This window comes from Pipistrellus kuhlii, unplaced genomic scaffold (assembly GCF_014108245.1).
Source record: "Pipistrellus kuhlii isolate mPipKuh1 unplaced genomic scaffold, mPipKuh1.p scaffold_m20_p_14, whole genome shotgun sequence".
NCBI classification, from domain to species: domain Eukaryota; kingdom Metazoa; phylum Chordata; class Mammalia; order Chiroptera; family Vespertilionidae; genus Pipistrellus; species Pipistrellus kuhlii.
This window is the reverse complement of record NW_023425449.1, coordinates 41866556-41884626: the sequence shown is the minus strand read 5'-3', so window position 1 is coordinate 41884626 and position 18071 is coordinate 41866556. Positions and strand designations below refer to the sequence as shown.

At 39.6% G+C, this 18071-nt stretch overlaps 1 protein-coding gene across 5 annotated transcripts in view; it reads left to right on the top strand.

The window, feature by feature from the left end:
• Positions 1-18071, top strand: part of SPIDR (scaffold protein involved in DNA repair) — a 244793-nt gene that overhangs the window by 174006 nt on the left and 52716 nt on the right. The gene's annotated exons all lie outside the window — the stretch shown is intronic.

The following is an 18071-nucleotide window of genomic DNA, read 5'->3' as shown; positions in this document are numbered from 1 at the left end:
TCCAAATAGAATGATCTGAAATAGTTAAGATTAGACAGTTTTCGTTTTGCTTTGCTTGTTATGGCATATACCCAGTGTGAGGTTTTGGAGAAGGTAACACTGAGCAAGCTCGGCAGTTAGGACCTAGGTAAGCTTTCCCAGGCCAGCACCAGCCACACACTTTGAGGAGATGGGGACAGCGGGAACTGAGTCACAGTGATGAGAAGACCAGATAAAACTGACAGCCAGGTTGCTTCCTTATGAGTAATCACAAACAGCAACATCTCGGAGGCTGTGTCCCTGCAGCTCCTTCAGTAGTACTTGTTTTACGAGTTGAGCAAGTTGGAAGCTAGAGTGTGACGAATTGCTGTCAGTGGTCCAGAACATGAATTTTTTTGGATTTGTACCTTAGAACACACACTGGGACATGGGATGTGACTATGCTTGTGGAAGACTGAGAGAAGGCCAAGCATAAACTTAAAAAAAAACAAAAAAAACAAAAACACAGTTATTTGGATGCCATGAAATGCTTTTTGCATGGTTTATTTCTTGTAGTGCACATGCAGTTGTATAATGCGGAGGATAGAGTTCCATTTTACAGCTGAGAAAACTGAGCCTCAGAGAGGTCCCTATTTACTGACAATTATATTGATGAACAAAAAGAAAAACATAATGAATCCCAAAATGACAGGGTTGTAGAGATGTTGATGCCAAAAAGGGAGAAAATTGAGTTAGAACCACGCTGTCCTTAGATTGAGGCTGACTTAGAAGTTAAGTCATCCTGAGGCAGCAGGAGATGTTAAGTCATCCTAAGGGCCCAGGCCATGGGGAGAGTTACACGGACTGTGCGGGAAAAGGAGCTTTAGACAGAAGACCGTAGCCTTTGACCATTGAGGACAAGGCATCTGAGATAGTTTTTGAGTACAAATGGCCATAGTGTATAACTAATAACTAATATTTTCTGGCTTCATTTGCAACTATCAATATAATGATCAGACTGTCGGGATGATCGGGCAGGCAGAGTTGTTAAGGGCAATCAGACAGGCAGGCAGGCGTGCCATTAAGAGCCAACAATCCCGGATTGCAAGAGGGATGTCTGACTGCTGATTTAGGCCTGATCCCTGCAGATCTCTGTGGGACCAGGCCTAAACCAGCAGTAGGACATCCACCGAGGGGTCCTGGATTGTGAGAGGGTGCAGGTCACGCTGAGTGACCCCGCCCCTCTTGTGCACATTAAATTATCTGACTTTGGGAATTATTTAACAATGTTTTCTAATGTAGGCTGTTTTATGCAACACATATACCATGTACAGGCAGTCCTCAGGTTACATCAGATTCGACTTACATATTAATAGTTTCGTGGTTATTTCGCCATCTCCCATTTACAGTATTTATTTATTTTTTTTAATCTGTCTTTTCTACATATGTATATATGTGCTTTATGTTTTTTATTATTTATTTGCCACAAGTAAAGGTCAGGAATCTTTCTTTTAAAATTTTTTTAACGTTTCACTTTCTTACTGCTGTGTATGTGCTCCATGTGAGTGACATTGGTGCTTATGTAAGTGGGTTTCAACTTATGGCGAAAATCAAGTTACGTCACACCGTAGGAACAGATCTCTGACGTAACCCGAGGACTGCCTGTCTATAAGAGAAAACATTATTAGAAGTCTTAGGTATATACCTTGGAAGATCCCTTTCTTTTCTGCCTGCAATTTCTACCCATTACTTCTTGATCATGGACAAATTTGAGTGACACCCTATGTAACACATTTGTGTTAAGCTTGTCTAGAGGCACAAGTACAGCAGACACAGAGGGACATTTCAGTGTGACCCCTTACCACCGAAAACAGCTCTAAGTCTGCTCTCTTGTACCTGAAAGATCTCTCAGTGAACTGAAAGACAGCTTTGATCAGAATATTACTATGTCGGAAGAAATTAAGGTCTGTGAAAACCAAAACAACTCTGTGTTATGATATGTACTTTTTGCCACACTAATTCTCCCCTGCTCAACCAGGTCAGATGATTCCCGGTGAAATACTAGGATGAGTTTTATTATAACTATTTAGCACCTTGATTGTAGAAGTCAATCAGGGTGCTAAGTAGTTCCCAGTGTTCTACAATCACTTTTCTGAGATCAGTGAGGGCTTATCGTCTGATGGCAGACTGCACAATGTTTGCCAACTTTGAAATTAAAGGAAACTTATTTCAAGCCAGCTGGTCCTGAACACGGTCAGATAAATTCAGACAAAAGGCTCATGTCCTCTGAGCTGTGAAACATGAGCAAAAATATACTTCAGATTTTAGAAACCTAATATGTGAGAGTCTTCTGTCCATCGTTCTTGGCGACTTCTTTTAACTCAGGCTGTTAAAACATTTCTACCAGGTTTCTCGAGGTGTTAGGTCAACGTAACCAACAATAGTTTAAGTTTTATGAATCACTAAAATCAAAGGTAATAAAAAACCAATCCAGAAGCACTCCATAACCATTAAGCTAGGGGGTCAGTTTAGAGCCCCAAAACATCTTTATCTAGATCCACTGCATGTTAAATGGATATTAAATAAATGCTTGACTAATAAGACCACAGGCTTTTTACAACGCATCAAAAAATACATTTTTGGCCAGTCTGACAAAAAAAAAAAAAAAAGGTCTGATTTTGATTCATTCACACCAGGCAGCTATTGCTGTGATGGCGGTTGTCATTGTTTTATTTGACTACCTAAGGGGAAAGAGGTCAGTGCCCCTGACTACATGGCTATTACAGCTTTAAAAATTCTTGTGGCTCACCAGTGTGCCTCTTGCAGCCCAGCAGTTGAAAATTGCTGATCTACACCAGATTACTTTGCTCCCGGTCCTAGGGAATTGCCATTAAACACTGCTTTCCTTCTCCCTTTCTGAAACATTCACTTCCTTTGTCCTTGAGACATTTAACTTAGAGACAAGTATAGTTTAACTTAACCCTTAGAGATGCATGATCTTCCCTGCACGACACTGCAGAATGTTTTCAGTGGAAGTTCGTCTTCTGTGAGGGCTCAGAGTTTGCTCGGTGTCCATGCATTTGGACAGAAGGCCAGAAGGACAGAACCTTCTAAGGTAGCAGTTTAATGGAAATTCGTTGAACTGAATTCAGGAAACACATTTTCCTTTTTCTTTACCTTGATGTTTTAATCTCTGTTTTAATCTTTTAACCCTTCCTTTAGTCTCTTGTCTTATATTTTTTCCTCTTTTTCACTAAGAAAAAGTATCCCCCATTTTCCTGGACCAGGTTCTGGTTCTGCAGTGGTTAACAAGACCAGACATTATCCTCGCCACCCATGGAGCCCCCACACAGAACATTAAAAACAGATAACGTTGATGATTATAAGCTGTGATAAATGCTCTAGTAAGAAAAAGTGGAACACCATGAGAAAGACCAGTGGAAAAGGGACAGCATTTAGTTTGGAGGATTCAAGGACAGGTGTTCTAAGGCAGTATTATTTAAAATGACACGTGAACTATAAGTGAATGTTCGGTAAGAAGAGAACTTCATGCGGAAGAGAGAATACCTCCACAACTTCCTGGGCAGGAGGAAGAAGACATGTGGGCAGGTGCATGGCCATCAGGCGAGCCCAGAGGATCAGGCCAGCCGCAGTGTGCAGGCTGCAGTGTGACCCAAAATAAGGTTTACCTGTTTGAAAGGCAGCTTAACCTGTTGGATGGAGAATGGTTAGGGAAGAGGGGTCCCAGTGGAAGCAGAGACCCAGGAATAAGCCACCCAGGCTCCTGCGTCTCATGTGGCAGCACTGGGAAGCACAGCTGGGGCTGTTGTGTTCCTATGAGACATCTAACAACAGATGTCAGATAAAAAAGTTGGATATACAGATCTCAAACTCAGAGAAGGGTTTTGAGTTGGAGATAAATATTTGGTGGTTTTCTGCCCACAGCTGGTCAGTGTGTGTATTTGTATGTGCATTGATGTGAGTAGGTTGTATTTGTCCATGGTACTGAGCTCCAAAGGCACTGGAGGGTATCCAGCTCCTCTCATCATAGACGGATCCCCCAACTTCTCCCCTCTGCAGCCCTTCCAGAAGTGTTCTGTCACAACTAGGAACTGTCTAAAGCCAGGACAATGGACATGGTCACATTCAGGGAAAAGTAGACACAAACCGAAGAAGAGACTAAAGGGGAAGGGCTAGTGATACAAGATAAAAACCCACATGTGTTGTGGCAGGCACTCAGGATGGGGGGTATTTCACATGTGGGAGTGGGCAGATAGGTACGGTGCTGCAAAGAAGCCTAACACAATAAGGACTGGAAACATGCAGGGGATTGCCAAGGAATTCCCTGGTGTCTTTATAAACAAAAGGTGCAGGGACCTGGTGAGGATGGGCGGAGCTCACGGAGAGATGGACATGAGTGGGAGGCCAGCAGGAGGGACGAGTTTGATAGCAAATTCTCATTGATGTGCACGGGAGTGAGAATGTCTAGCGTTAAACAAAACTACAGCGAGGGCACTTCTGTCTCCTGTTTCCAATAGAAGTACCGTTTTTCTTTCAAAAATGCATGTAGGTGGAAGCAGGATGTTAATAGAGCAGAAGAAGGTTTAGGATCAGACTGCTTTGGGTTCACATGTTGACTTCACACTTAGCAGAGAGACTTGGGGCAAAGTACATTTCTTTATTTGTGAAATTGGAACTATACTTATTATACTTCCCATAATAAAGGTTCTTGAGCTGGGCAACAGAGATTAAAGGGTTTATTTAAGACACATGAACACAGAGCTGATGATAAAAAGGTGATTTGAATTCATTAAATAGCAAGGGTAAGGAGATTATGTATGTAAAGAGTTTAGCATACTGCTTCCCTTACAATAAACACTTAAAAGAGAATGGCTCACTAGCTCTTTAAAAGCAAGTGGGAATACTTCAAAATCATAAGATACTGATGAAGAACATTGTGACAGTTTTAGAAACCTAAAATAAGCAAAGAAAAGACAAACTACAAATAGTTATCGGTATTAGTATTGAGTTAGTTGTCTGGTTGCAGTGGAAGTGTGAGTGATACTGGTTTTTTGTTCTATGCGTTCTGCCACTTTCGCTTTCGCCCTCACCTTCATCCTACTCATTAAGAAGGAGTTTGGTGCTGATTTACTTTAGAAAACAAACATTTATGTAAATTCATGTGTGAAATGTGACCACTGCCTTCTAAATGATGGAGGTATTGACACTCTCTGCTATAAACATGCTGCAAAAAACAGCCCTACTGCTGGGTCCCATATTGAATGTGCTGGTGTTTTTATCTTTGTCTGGAGCATTGAAGACACCCCAGACTCCTGATGTTGAAAATGGCCCAGTATTTGCTGAAACCGGTTTGGCTCAATGGATAGAGCGTCGGCTTGGGGACTGAAGGGTCCCGGGTTCGATTCCGGTCAACGGCATGTACCTTGGTTGCGGGCATATCCCCAGTAGGGGGTGTGCAAGAGGCAGCTGATCGATGATTCTCTCTCATTGATGTTTCTAACTCTCTATCTCTCTCCTTCATCTCTGTACAAAATCAATAAAATATATTTTTTTTTAAAGAAGAAAATGGCCCAGTATTAAAGTAGAGTGAGGAGGATGATCTAGTAGATAGTGGATGTGATGTTAGAGGCCTTTGTAATGATTAGCCTTTGTATGTGCTGGGGTAGTAGACTCTTTTATTCAGCTTGTTAGATACAGACCACCACATTTGACCAGTTGGTGGGAAGATTTTGATGGACCTACTTAGTATCACATTTTCAGAAGGTCTTTATTGTTACTCATACTTTATTTTTGAAATTTCTTCTTCATGTTGTAAAAAGTTGGAATTACTCTTTTTCAATTATTTGATTCTGTTTATTGTGATGCAAAGATATTATGAGAGCAGAACATAATATTTTTAATATGTCATCATAAATGATGCCGAAGCCCATTTTCAGAATTTCCTTACTCTTGCTATCTCAATAAATTCAAATCATTGGCTCGATGTTCATGTGTCCTAAACCCTTTAATCTCCCTGCCCAGCTCTTAACTTCTGCTTATTTCCTCTCCAAAACAGCTATTGGTGGTCCTTAGGATTTCCCAGCATCCTTAGGCCCTATCTTCTTCTCAGTCCTGTCTTACTACTGGTAATCCTACTAAGTAACATCCAGATCTTTATATTCTTTGCCATTCTTCCTGTTCACATTCTGATTTAGTGTGAAGGGTAAATAGTATCAGAACCCATGGAATTAGATATCTAATAATTATTGTTTTTTAATGAGTATGCAGAGAGATCTTGAAATTGGAACTTAACTAAAAAGAAACTGAGGAAATGTATGTTAGTTCTTCCCCCTGTTAAAAGAGCTTTATTGTTAGATAACTCATATGCCATAAAGTTCACCTATTTAAAGCATACAATTCAACAGTTTTTATTATATTTACAGAGTTGTGCAATCATAACCATAATCTAACATTAAAACATTTTTGTGACCTCAGAAAGAAAACCCATACTAACTGACTGCTAACTCCACCTTCCCCCCAGTCTGTGACAGTCACTAATCTATTTTCTGTCTGTTTGGATTTGCTTGTTTTGGACATTTAATATAATGGAACCATACTGGCTTCTGTAACTTGGCATAATATTTTCAAGGTTGATATATGTTGTGACCACGTATCAGTATTTCATTCCTTTTTATGGCCAAATAATATTCCATTGTGTGGATATACAATATTTAGCTTACTATTTATCAATTGATGTGCATCTATGTTGTTTCTATTTTTGAATAATATAAATAGTGCTGCTATGAACATCTTGTACAAGTTTTCCTATAGATGTATGTTTTTTAGTTCTCTTGAGTATATATCTAGGAGTGGAATAGCAGGTATAATAGCTCTACATTTCATTATTTGAAGAATTAAACTTTTTTCCAAAGAAACTTCACCACTTCACATTCTCACCAGGAATATGTGAAAGCTCCTATTTCTCCACATCCTCACCAATATTGATGATTGTCTGTTGTTTTATTATAGCCATCCACGTGGATGAGAAGTGGTATCTCACTGTGGCTTGGTTTGCATTTCCTTAAGGATTAATGATGTTGAGCATCTTTTCATGTGCTTCTTGGCCATTTGTATATTTCTTCGAAGAAATGCCTCTTCGAGTCCTTTTTTCTTTTTTGGTGGTTGTTATTTGTTCTTTTTGTTGATGTTAAATTGTAAGGTTTTTTGTTTTTGTTTTTGTTTTTGGATATAAGTCCCATATATATTTTTTCTCCCATTCTTGGGATTCATTTGTTTGTTGGTTACTCTTTTTTTATAGTATCCTTTGAAACAAAAAAGTTTATAATTTTGATGATGTCTAACATGTCTATTTTTCTTTTTTTTCTTTTTTGTCATTTATACCTTTGGTGTCATATCTAAGAAACTATTACTCAATCCAAGGTTATAAAGTTTTACTCTGATGTTTTCTTCTAAGAGTTTATAGTTTTTACTCTTACATTTGTGTCTATGATCCATTTGTGTTAATATTTGTGTGTAGTGTGAGGCAGGGGCTCAACTTCATTCTTTTGCATGTGTATATCCAGTTGGCCTAGCCCCATTTGCTAAAACAACTATTATTTCTCTGTGGAATTTTCTTGGCACTCTTGTCAAAAATCAGTTGATCATAATCCAAGTGTTTATTTCTGCACTTTCAGTTCTCTTGTACTAATCTGTATGTCTATCTTTATGCCAGGACCATAATAATTTTAACTACTATAACTTTATAGTATGTTTTCAAGATTGTGTTGGGAGTTTTGAGTCTCTTAAAATTTACATATAAAATTAGGATCAGCTTGTCAATTTTGCAGTAAATCAATAGTTTTGATAGAGATGATCTATTGACCTTAGATGACATTATGCCGCTTTGGGGATAGGAAATACTAAATTACCACACATGTCCTTTCTCTCTTAGGACATGTGTACACAGTTAGTGCTAAGCTGGGGCTTAGTTGTTGAAGTATGTCAGACATACACAGTGGTCTTCAGGTCAGCTAGCTGCAAGTGTGCTAAGTGAAATCTTGGGGGTACTTTATGTCCTAAAAGATTTCCTGTAGGCTACAGTATGTCTCTAATGTCACCAAGGAAGCAGTAAAGGTTAGGGTGTTGGGTTAAAATCTCTGGAGTCGAGATCACTGTAGAGTTAACTGGCTTTATCTTTGACTGGTGGTCTGTGTTTGAATAAAAATCCCTCCCATATGTAATGTCGAGTGGGTTTGTCCATCTGGGCTGCTTTGGTTTTAATGTCTAATTGATTTGTCCATCAGGGCTGTTTGTTTTTATTGTTGATACTTTGAGATGCCCGCCTGTTTTCTCCCCTTTGCCCACCTTCACAGCCCCCGCTTCCCTTGCCCTCAGCACACTTCTCTGTGCCCATGCACTGTGTGTATATGCTGTTTAATCCCTACACTGTCTAATATCCAGTCCCCCACCCGCCTCCTCTCTGACATTTGTCAGTCTGTTCCATGTATCCATGCCACTAGTTCTATTTTGTTTGTCAGTTTATTTTGTTCATTTGATTCCACTTATTAGTGAGATCATACGGTATTTGCCTTTCTTGATCTGGTTTATTTCACTTAGCATAATAATATCTAGGTCCAGTCTTGCTCATGCAAAAGGTCAGAGTTCCTTCTTTTTCACAGCTGCAGAGTATCCCCTGGTGTAATGCAAACTGTAGCATTTCTATCCCCTCATCTACTGATGGGCACTAGGGATGTTTCCAGATCTTGGCTATTGTAAATAATGCTGCTAGGAACACAGGGGTGCATATATTCTTTCTGATTAGTGTTTTGGGATTCTTAGAATATATACCCAGAAATGGGATTTCTGGTTCAAAAGGCGGTTCCATTTTTAATCTTTTCTTGTTCTTAGTCTGATTCTTTTGGTGGTGGGGTTATATAGTTTATTTCTTGTCTCTTGAGGTAGGCCTGTAATGCTATGAACTTCCCTATCAGAATGCTTTTGCTGTGCCCCATAGATTTGGGGTGGTTGTGTGTTCATTTTCATTAATTTCCAGGTAATTTTTTGTTTCCTTTTTATCTCCTTGGTAACCAATTCATTGTTTAATAACCTGCTTATAGTAAGCCTCCATGTGTTTGAGGGTTTTTTAAATTGTAGTTTATTTCTAGTTTCATGCCATTGTGATCCTAGATGAGGCTTTATATGATTTTAATCTTCTTGAATTTGTTAAGACTTATTTTGTGTCCTAGTTTGTGGTCAGTCTTTGAGAATGTTCCCTGTGTACTTGGGAAGAATGTATATTCTCAGCTTTGTGATGAAATGTTCTGAAAATATCAGTTAAATCCATCTGATCCAGTGTGTTTAAGGTCATGTTTCCTTGTTGATTTTTCGTCTGGGCGGTCTATTCAGTGACGATAGTGGGGTGCCAAAGTCCCCTACTATCACAGTATTGCTGCCAATCTCTTTCTTAAAGTTCACCAAGAGAGTGGGGGGGGGGGCGGCGTAGTGAGCACCCCTCTCCACCTGCGTCTTTTCCTCTGGATCTCCCATGGGGAAGGAGGGTGCCATTCATACTTCAGGAAAGATGGTGGGTGTGTATCCCATCCCAGAGGCACACCTGAGTCTGTCCAGGATATTTCCCTGACCTGGGCAGGGCCAGGCCCTCGTGGGCAGGCCAGTGGGGTCTGCTGGAAGCTTCTGTCAGCTCTCCCATGAGGGGAAAGCACCAGTTTCTTCCCTGCACAGCCAGGAAAGTGGGAGAAATGGCTGCTGCAGTGTGGGAAGGGTTGTGGGGAGGGGCTGCACCGGTATCCCAGCAGCAGCTCTCTCATGTCTCCCCCAGTGCCTCCCACCCAGAATCTCCCCAGGCAAATCCAGTTTGTACCACCCTTCCTCCAGCAAGCCCAGGGTAAGTGGCTGCCAATACATTCCTGTGCGCTGGCCCTTTATTTAAAAAGTGGCACCCTGTTGCCTTTCAACACTGGATCTATGTGGCCTCTGGCACTCTGGACTAGAGAGCCCATCCTGGGGGCCAGGTCCAGGCGTCACTCCTCTTTCGTGGGAATCCTGCCCCCTCACCCCTTCCCACCCCCGACCTGCAGCCAGGATGTCCCTCCACAGCCTTTGCCTGTGCCTGTGGGAGCTGGGCCAGCCCCTCCCGTGATCCTGCCCTTCCTACCAGTCTTGAGGTGGTGTCTGACCTTCCTTGTTTAAAGGCTGCCTTTCAGCTGTTCTTCAGTTGGTAATTCAGGGTGAACGCTCCACAATGTAGTTTATTGCCAGTTGGACTCTGCAAGGAGGTGCAAGAAAGACCACCTACTCTGCTGCCATCTTGAAACTCCCCTGCTCCAATTTTTATTATTTCTTTTCTTCTGTTTACTTGGGACTTAGTTTGATCTTTTATTGTTTCTTAAGGTAAGAACTTAAATTACTGATTTTAGGTTATTGTTTTATAATATACACATTCGATAGTATACATTTCCCTAAGGCAAGCATGTCAAACTTGTGGCCCGCAACTACTATTTTTGCGACCCAGCCAATATAACAGTATGAAAGAAACGTTTTAATAAAAATTTTGTAACTTAATTTTTACAATATCCTGTTATACATAATCTACACTAATAAAAGAGTAGCATGCTAATTGACCTTACCTTTGCAACAACCACCAGCTAATCAGAAGTGAGTATGCAAATTAACCCAACAAAAATGGTGAGTTAATTTGCATACGCAGGTGCCCAGTGACCTGGATGGGACATTCCACACCACCCCAGCCACTTGGGGCCTCTGAGCAGCGTGGGAAAGTGGAAAGATGGCTCCGGGCTAGAGCGAAAAGGCAGCTCCACCAGAACAAAGGGGGTGCCGCAGCCAGGGGAAAAAAGGCCCATTCTTGCCTGAACCTCTGTGCTTAGGGCCTCTAGTTATTAAGAACAAGCTACAACGTTCACTGATGGCTGATGACTATAATCGTGCTACATTTATTTCCCTTACGCATAGGCACGCCACTTCTTTTCACTTAACACCAGCAGCAAATATTTTAGCAGCCGATGGCCACGTCATCAGTCTTGTACTGAATTGTTTGGTGTGCGCAACAGGAAATATTTCGCTTTTGGAGAATAAGAAAAATAGGTTTATTTGTGTTATGCTTATTAGTTTGTGCGGTTATTCGGTGTCTGGTAAATTAATGTTCAAGAAAAATAATAAATTTTATTAAAATGTTCTATTATTTTATGTTAACAATTTCTCATTTATTGATATTTCAGCCCTTTGTATTCAGCATGTCTCTATAGAAATAAACCTACGTTTCTATGAAAGTTGAGGCTTTTGTTTTTTTGTAGCCACATAAACTTAAACCTTTATTTGGCCCATGTTAGCCTTTGAGTTTAGCATTCTTGCTCTAAGGACTGTTTTTGCTGAATTGCACGCTTATTGGTAAGTTGTGTTTCCACTTTTGTTTATTTTAACAAAATAAACTTGTCTTCAGATTTTAATTCCACTAAGAGCAAACATTGAATAGTTTCTATTATTTTAAATTTGTTAAGATGTGTTTTATGGTCCAGACTTTGGTCTGTCTTGGTAAATGTTCCATGTGAGCCTGAGAAGAATGTGTAGGCAGCCCTGGTTGGTCTATAGATATCAGTTACATTCATTTGATTGATAGTGTGTGTAGTTGAGTTCAACAGTGTTCTTGCTGATTTTCTGCCTGCGGGATCTGTTCATTTCTGAGAAGAGGGGTGTTGAGTCTCCAATGATGATAGTGGACTTACCTATCTTTCCTTACTATACTATCTGTTTTTGTATCATGTAATTTGATGCTCTGCTATTAAGCAGATACACATTAAGAATAGTTATGTCTTCTTGGAGAATTAACCCCTTTATCATTATATAATACTAGAGGCCCAATGCATGAAATTCATGCACTCAGGGTGTACCCTCTCACAGTCCAAGAGCCCTAGGGGGATGTCTGACTGATGGCTTAGGCAGTTGGACATCCTTAGTACTGCCACAGAGGCGGAAAAGGCTCCCGCCACTACTGCTGCATACGCCAGCTTCTGGCTGAGCGGTGCTCCCCCTGTGGGAGCACACTGACCACAAGGGGCAGCTTCTGCATTGAGTATCTGCCCCCTAGTGGTCAGAATGCATCATAGTGAACCGTCATTTCACTGTTCAATTGATTTACATATTAGCCTTTTATTATATAGGATCCTTCTTTATCTCTTATAACTTTCTTCACTTTAAAGTATGCACTGGTGGGGTCCTTAGCCTGGCCTGCAGGGATCAGACTGAAACCAACTTTCTGACATCCCCCAAGGGATTCTGGATTGGGAGAGGACACCGGCCAGACTGAGGGACCCCACCGGTACACGAATTTGTGCTCTGGGCCTCTAATGCTATTATAACCATTATTAGATTAGCATGGGTCAATAGTTCCCCCTTATCAGCAGAGGATACATCCTAAGAACCCCAGTAGATGCCTGAAATTGAAGCCAGATAGCACCAAATTATACATATACTGGAGGCCAGGTACACAAAATTCGTGTACGGATTGGGTTCCTAGGCCTGGCTAGTGATCGAGGCCAATCAGGGCCTTCTGGCTGCTGGCCAGGGCTTCCCTTCCCTGGCTGCTGGTCGGGGCCTTCCTTCGTTCTGCCCGCCCCCTGGTGGTCACAGTGAAAGATCCAACTTTCAATGGAACTCCCAAGGGGACACTTTGCATATTATCCTTTTATATATATAGATGTCTTCCACCCACTAATTGAATGCCTTTGCATCTCAACTAATCATGCACTGTAGTTGTAAATTTTACAGTTTGAGGTGCAACAGCAAAACTAACACATTTTTTTCTTCTTTACAATTTCACAGCTAAAAGATTCATCCTTACTATTGATCTTAGCAGTCTCGCCATATGATTTTTTTCTTATTTAGTTGAGAACCTTCACCTTTTCACTTAAAGGAAGCACATTACGGCTTTTCTTTGGCATATCCAAATTGCCAGCATCACTATTCTTGTATCTACTTTGGGTCTATTCCTAAGTAAAATCAGGGTTTCTTGAACTCAAGCACGGTGATACTGTGACAATCAAAATGATAGCCAAAATGGCTATTATGTAACTAATAGGAGGGTATCATATGCAGTGTGGAGACTCTAGACAAAGGGAGGATTCATGTCCTGGCCAGAGCAGTTTAAAACTTATGAGGCCAGGCCAGTGTGGCTCAATTGGTGGAGTGCCATCCTATGCACGGAAGAGTCACCAGTTTGATTCCCAGTCAGGACACATGCCCAGGTTGTGGGTTCAATCCCTCGTCGGGCTACATATGAGAGAGAGCCTGTCGATGTTTCTCATATCGATGTTTCTCTCCCTCCCTCTCCCTCTTCTCTCTAAAAAATCAATTTTAAAACACATATTTAAAACTTATGAGTTATTTCCAGAATTTTCTGTTTCATATTTCTGAACTGAGGTTAACCACAGGTAACCAAAACCGCAGAAAGTGAAACAGTGTATAAGGGGGAACTACCTATATTTTCTCTATCCTTTTACTTTTAATATATATTATGTACCTTTATATTAAAGTGGATTTCTCATAAACAGCATATAGCTGGGTCATTTTATATATATATATATATATATATATATATATATATATATATATATATAATATTTTCTTGATTTTCTTACAGAGAGGAAAGGAGAGGGACAGAAAGTCAGAAACATCGATGAGAGAGAAACATCAATCAGCTGCCTCCTGCACACACCCCACCGGGGATGTGCCAGCAACCAAGATACACGCCCCCGACTAGAATCGAACCCGGGACCCTTCAGTCCGCAGGCCGACGCTCTATCCACTGAGCCAAACTGGTTTCAGCTGGGTCATCTTTTTTTTTATCTAATCTGACAGTCTCTATCTTTTAATTGATGCATTTAGACCATTAAAATTAAAAGTGATTAGCAATATTTGGATTAGCAATATCTACCACATTCATTATTGTTTTCTATTGTTGCACTTGTTCTATTTTTTTTTTTTTGTCCTCCACTCTTTTTCTGCCTTTTATGGTTTAATTGAACATGTTATATTATTTAATTTTCCCTATTTTCTTAACATTATCAGTTATACTTGTTAAACTTTTTTAGTGATTACTCTAGAATTTGCAATGTATATTTATAACTAATCCAACTTCACTTTCAAATAACACCGGCCACTTCACAGGCAGTATGAGTACCTTAAACAAAATGATTCTAATTCCTTTTCTCCATCCCTTATATCATTATTGTTGTTCTTTTCACTTATATATAAACACACATATGAACATATTTACACATGCATTTGTAAGATATATTTATGTGGGACAATCTGACCTATTTTATTTTCTTCTCTCTGAAGAGCTTCTTTTAACATTTCTTGTAAAGCAGTTCTACTGGTAACAAAGTCCCCAAATTTTTGTTTGTCTGAGAAACTATTTCTTTTTCACTTTTGAAGGATAATTTCACCAAGTACAGACTGCTAGGTTTGTGGATTTTTTTCTCTCAACACTTTAAATATTTCACTCCACTTTCTTCTTTTATACATGGTTTTTGAGAAATCACATGTAATTAATAGCTGCGTTCCTTTATAAGTAAGATAGTTTTTTTTACTCTGGCTTTTTCAGTATTTTTTTAAAATCTTTCTTTCCTTTTATTTTTGTAATTTTGAAAATTATATATCTACATGTGGGTTTTTGCTTTGCTTTTGTTGTTTGCATTTTCCTGCTTGGTATCCTCTGAGCTTCCTGAATCTGTGGTTTGGTGTCTGACATGACATGAATTCAAACGTTGTGCCCCAACTGAATGTGGAAATGCAGATACCCTGGTGCATTCTTTGTTGCATCGGCAGATGGAAGTACAAGACTGGAGCCGCTGGGAGTAGTGGTGATGACATAGGAATTACTACCTGCTCTGCAGGACAATGTCTTAGGCACTGAGTGTCAGCACTGCATGTCCCAGGCAAAACCCTTTCATGTAGCCAAATGGCTCACTATTGAGTAACACTTTCAACCTATTTAATAACATGGAAAAGTTAGTAAGTCCCTAAATTTTTAGTTGATGCCACAAGTAACTTCATAACATTAAAAGGCTGAGTTAGATCAAAACCCATGATATTATGAAATAATGCAGGCGCTCCGTTCATTTTATTCTTGGTCATGTTCATTTAGCCACGTCCAGCATAAGGTGGAGTAGAGAAGCAGGTGTGGCCCCAGGACACGGGTTCTTTATGCGGCTAAGAAGTGTGGTCTGCGGCAGCTAAAGATTCTCTGAGCGTCGGTGTATTAATTTGTGAGATGAAAAGATGGGGGGAAATCACCACGGTCCCTTTTAGCAGTAACTAAAAGTCTGCCCTTTTTTATAGCTGTGTAAAGAATTAAAATAGTGATCATTTCTTCCTCTGAGGTTTGTGTCATCTTAGAAAGTAAGTCACTTAGTAAGAAGTTATTTACAGCTTCTTAAGAGTTTAGAATATCTGAATGTATTTATCACAAATGTAATGATATTCATAACAGAAACCCAAGTACTCAAAGTGTCTCTGTGTGTGTATGTGTGTGTGCTTAAGAAATAGCTGAAAGTATTCTGGCCCAACTCTTGAAAATTTTTTATTTTCCCCATTTGTTGGAGAACTAAGTCCAAGATCGTCTGGAAAGTTGGCTTTGTGCACTGATAGATCATGTGATTCCTGCCCTCTCCCCACCCCCCTGCTCAGCAAGTCCCTGCACACACTGTTCAGTAAACAACTTCAGAGAACCAGGCCCCCAGTTCATTCACAGAGCGTTTGGAAAGGGCTGTCTTTGTGTGGCTTTGACTTACTGGCTGAAGTGGAATGGAGAGTTAAGCATTTGTGTTTTCATTAGCTCTTTTTATAGCATTGAGCCAGCTGTAGCTGGTTAACATTAGCCTGGGTCGCCCATAGTGTACAGGTCTCTTATGCAGGATAAAGGGCCTCTGATGGAACCGGACTTTGTTACTCGTGATGCCTCTGACGGTGTTAACCTGAACTCAGTCTGTAATGGGATGGGATTTTTAGAATGGCTCTGCTAAATACAGGAGCTTCCTACGTGCTAGTCAGGTCCATCCTTGAAGATAAGCAGGAACTCAAAAATATAGGTAGCTTTCCTGATTACACTAGCCATTCTTAAAAATAAATAGGAAAGAAAGAAAACAGCCAGCCATCCTTCCCAGATCGTACTACTCTGTCTATACTGATAGTTTCCTATATATACTTTCAAAATTGGGAGGAGAAAGTTATTTTACCTGTAGCCACAGCAAGGAATCACCTTGTAGGTCAGCAATTTTTCAACCAGTGTGCCACAAAAATTTTTAAAACATGCAATACCTGACTATTTACAGGGCCACTGACCTCTTTTCCCTCTTTTCCCTTTGATTGAAAAAAAAAAAAAAAATGCCAACAGCCAATAAATAACTGTCCTGTGTGAATCAAAATTATACCTTTTTTTTTTTTGTCAGATCAGCAAAAATATATTCTTTGGTGTGCTGCACCAAAGAATATATATAGTAATTAGTTTACGTGCACCATGAGATGAAAAAGATTGAAAAATCGCTGTTATAAGGGGTAGAAAATAATTTATCCAACCGTTTATGGATAAGTTAAACAGCATTTCATAGGTTGAACTCTGACTGAAGGCAAACATAACTTCCTACGAATCATTAATAGCTAGATAGAAATGAATGTATGTAAGAGGTTAACCAAAGAACTTACATGCATAACCATGGACACAGACAGTAGTATGGTGAAGGCCTGGGGAGGGCGCAGGAACAGGAAGGAGGGAGTCAATGGAGGGAAAGGGGGACATCGTAGTACTTTTAACAATAAAGATAAAATTAAAGACAATACAATAAATGAACGTATGTGTTAGAAAAATGAAAATGGGAAATGAAAAACATTTTAATTCCTGGTTAGTGCTGTGTGTTCCCTATTTTACCACATCAGGATCCACTTACTAGCCAATGGCCCATCTGTACTATGTTTTTTTTGTTTGTTTACTTTTTTTTTGTATTTTTTTTAAATAAACTGATATGTAGTGAAGTCTTATCAAGGCATTTGGATGTTACATCCGTTATAAATTTCTCATCAAAACAGTCATTTAAGTTTTGGTATAAATATTGCATAGATAATTATTTTACTAGAGATTACATAGAGTGATTTCTTTTCCCCTCTTTGTGCTATGTACTGTGATAACAAATTCAAAACATTAGGGGATGCATTAAATATTGAATTTTTAAAACTTCTCGATAAAATCTTTATAAAACTTTTTATAAAGCATTTTAAGTGGAGAATGTTTATTTGATTCTTTTGTGGCCTGTTTGGGGATTAAAGGCTAAACCAATTTAGCGAGTGTTCTGATATAGCCAAGAATCTATAGGACTCAGCTATTTCCTGGATCAGTCTCATCAGAAATTGAAAAATATATCCTCTTTTCAAACTTAACTTATTTGCAAAAGTCAGTGTAGGCCTTTGAAAGTGCTAAGTGATTAAGTTATGAAAGTATAAAAGGATTAAGATTCTTCCTTTAACAGCCCTCTTTCCCAGGATCTCAGCCTCAGTAGGGCCCTTGAGGAAAAACTGTCCTAGATTCTTACTGACACTTTCTATTTCCCCAGAATAGGGGATGATATCGATAGTATTAGATATTCAGTAATTTCATGCATTAGGATGACAATATGGACTCAGCTGTCATCCACCTCACAGGATTGCTTGGGGAATTAAATGGGGTAATAAAGATGAGATTCCTGGCACACAGTAGGTCTTAATTTTTTTCATTTATACAGACCAGCAGCTGGCAAACACAACATTATAGACTTGATAGACGATACCATAGTTTCTGTTGCAGTTACTCAGCTCACAGACAGTAATGCTTACATAGATGAGTGTGCTTGTGTCCTAATAAAACATTCTTACGAAGACAGTTGGCAGGCAGAATCTGACCCAAAGGCCATAGTTTGCCAACTTGTCTTCTATCCAAGTAGGTAATTTTCTTTATGTCTTCTATTTCTTTTGGAGAATAAAAGACAATTTTCAGCTACTATTTATTACAGTTCCAACTTCCCACATTACACATCAAAATAACACTTAAA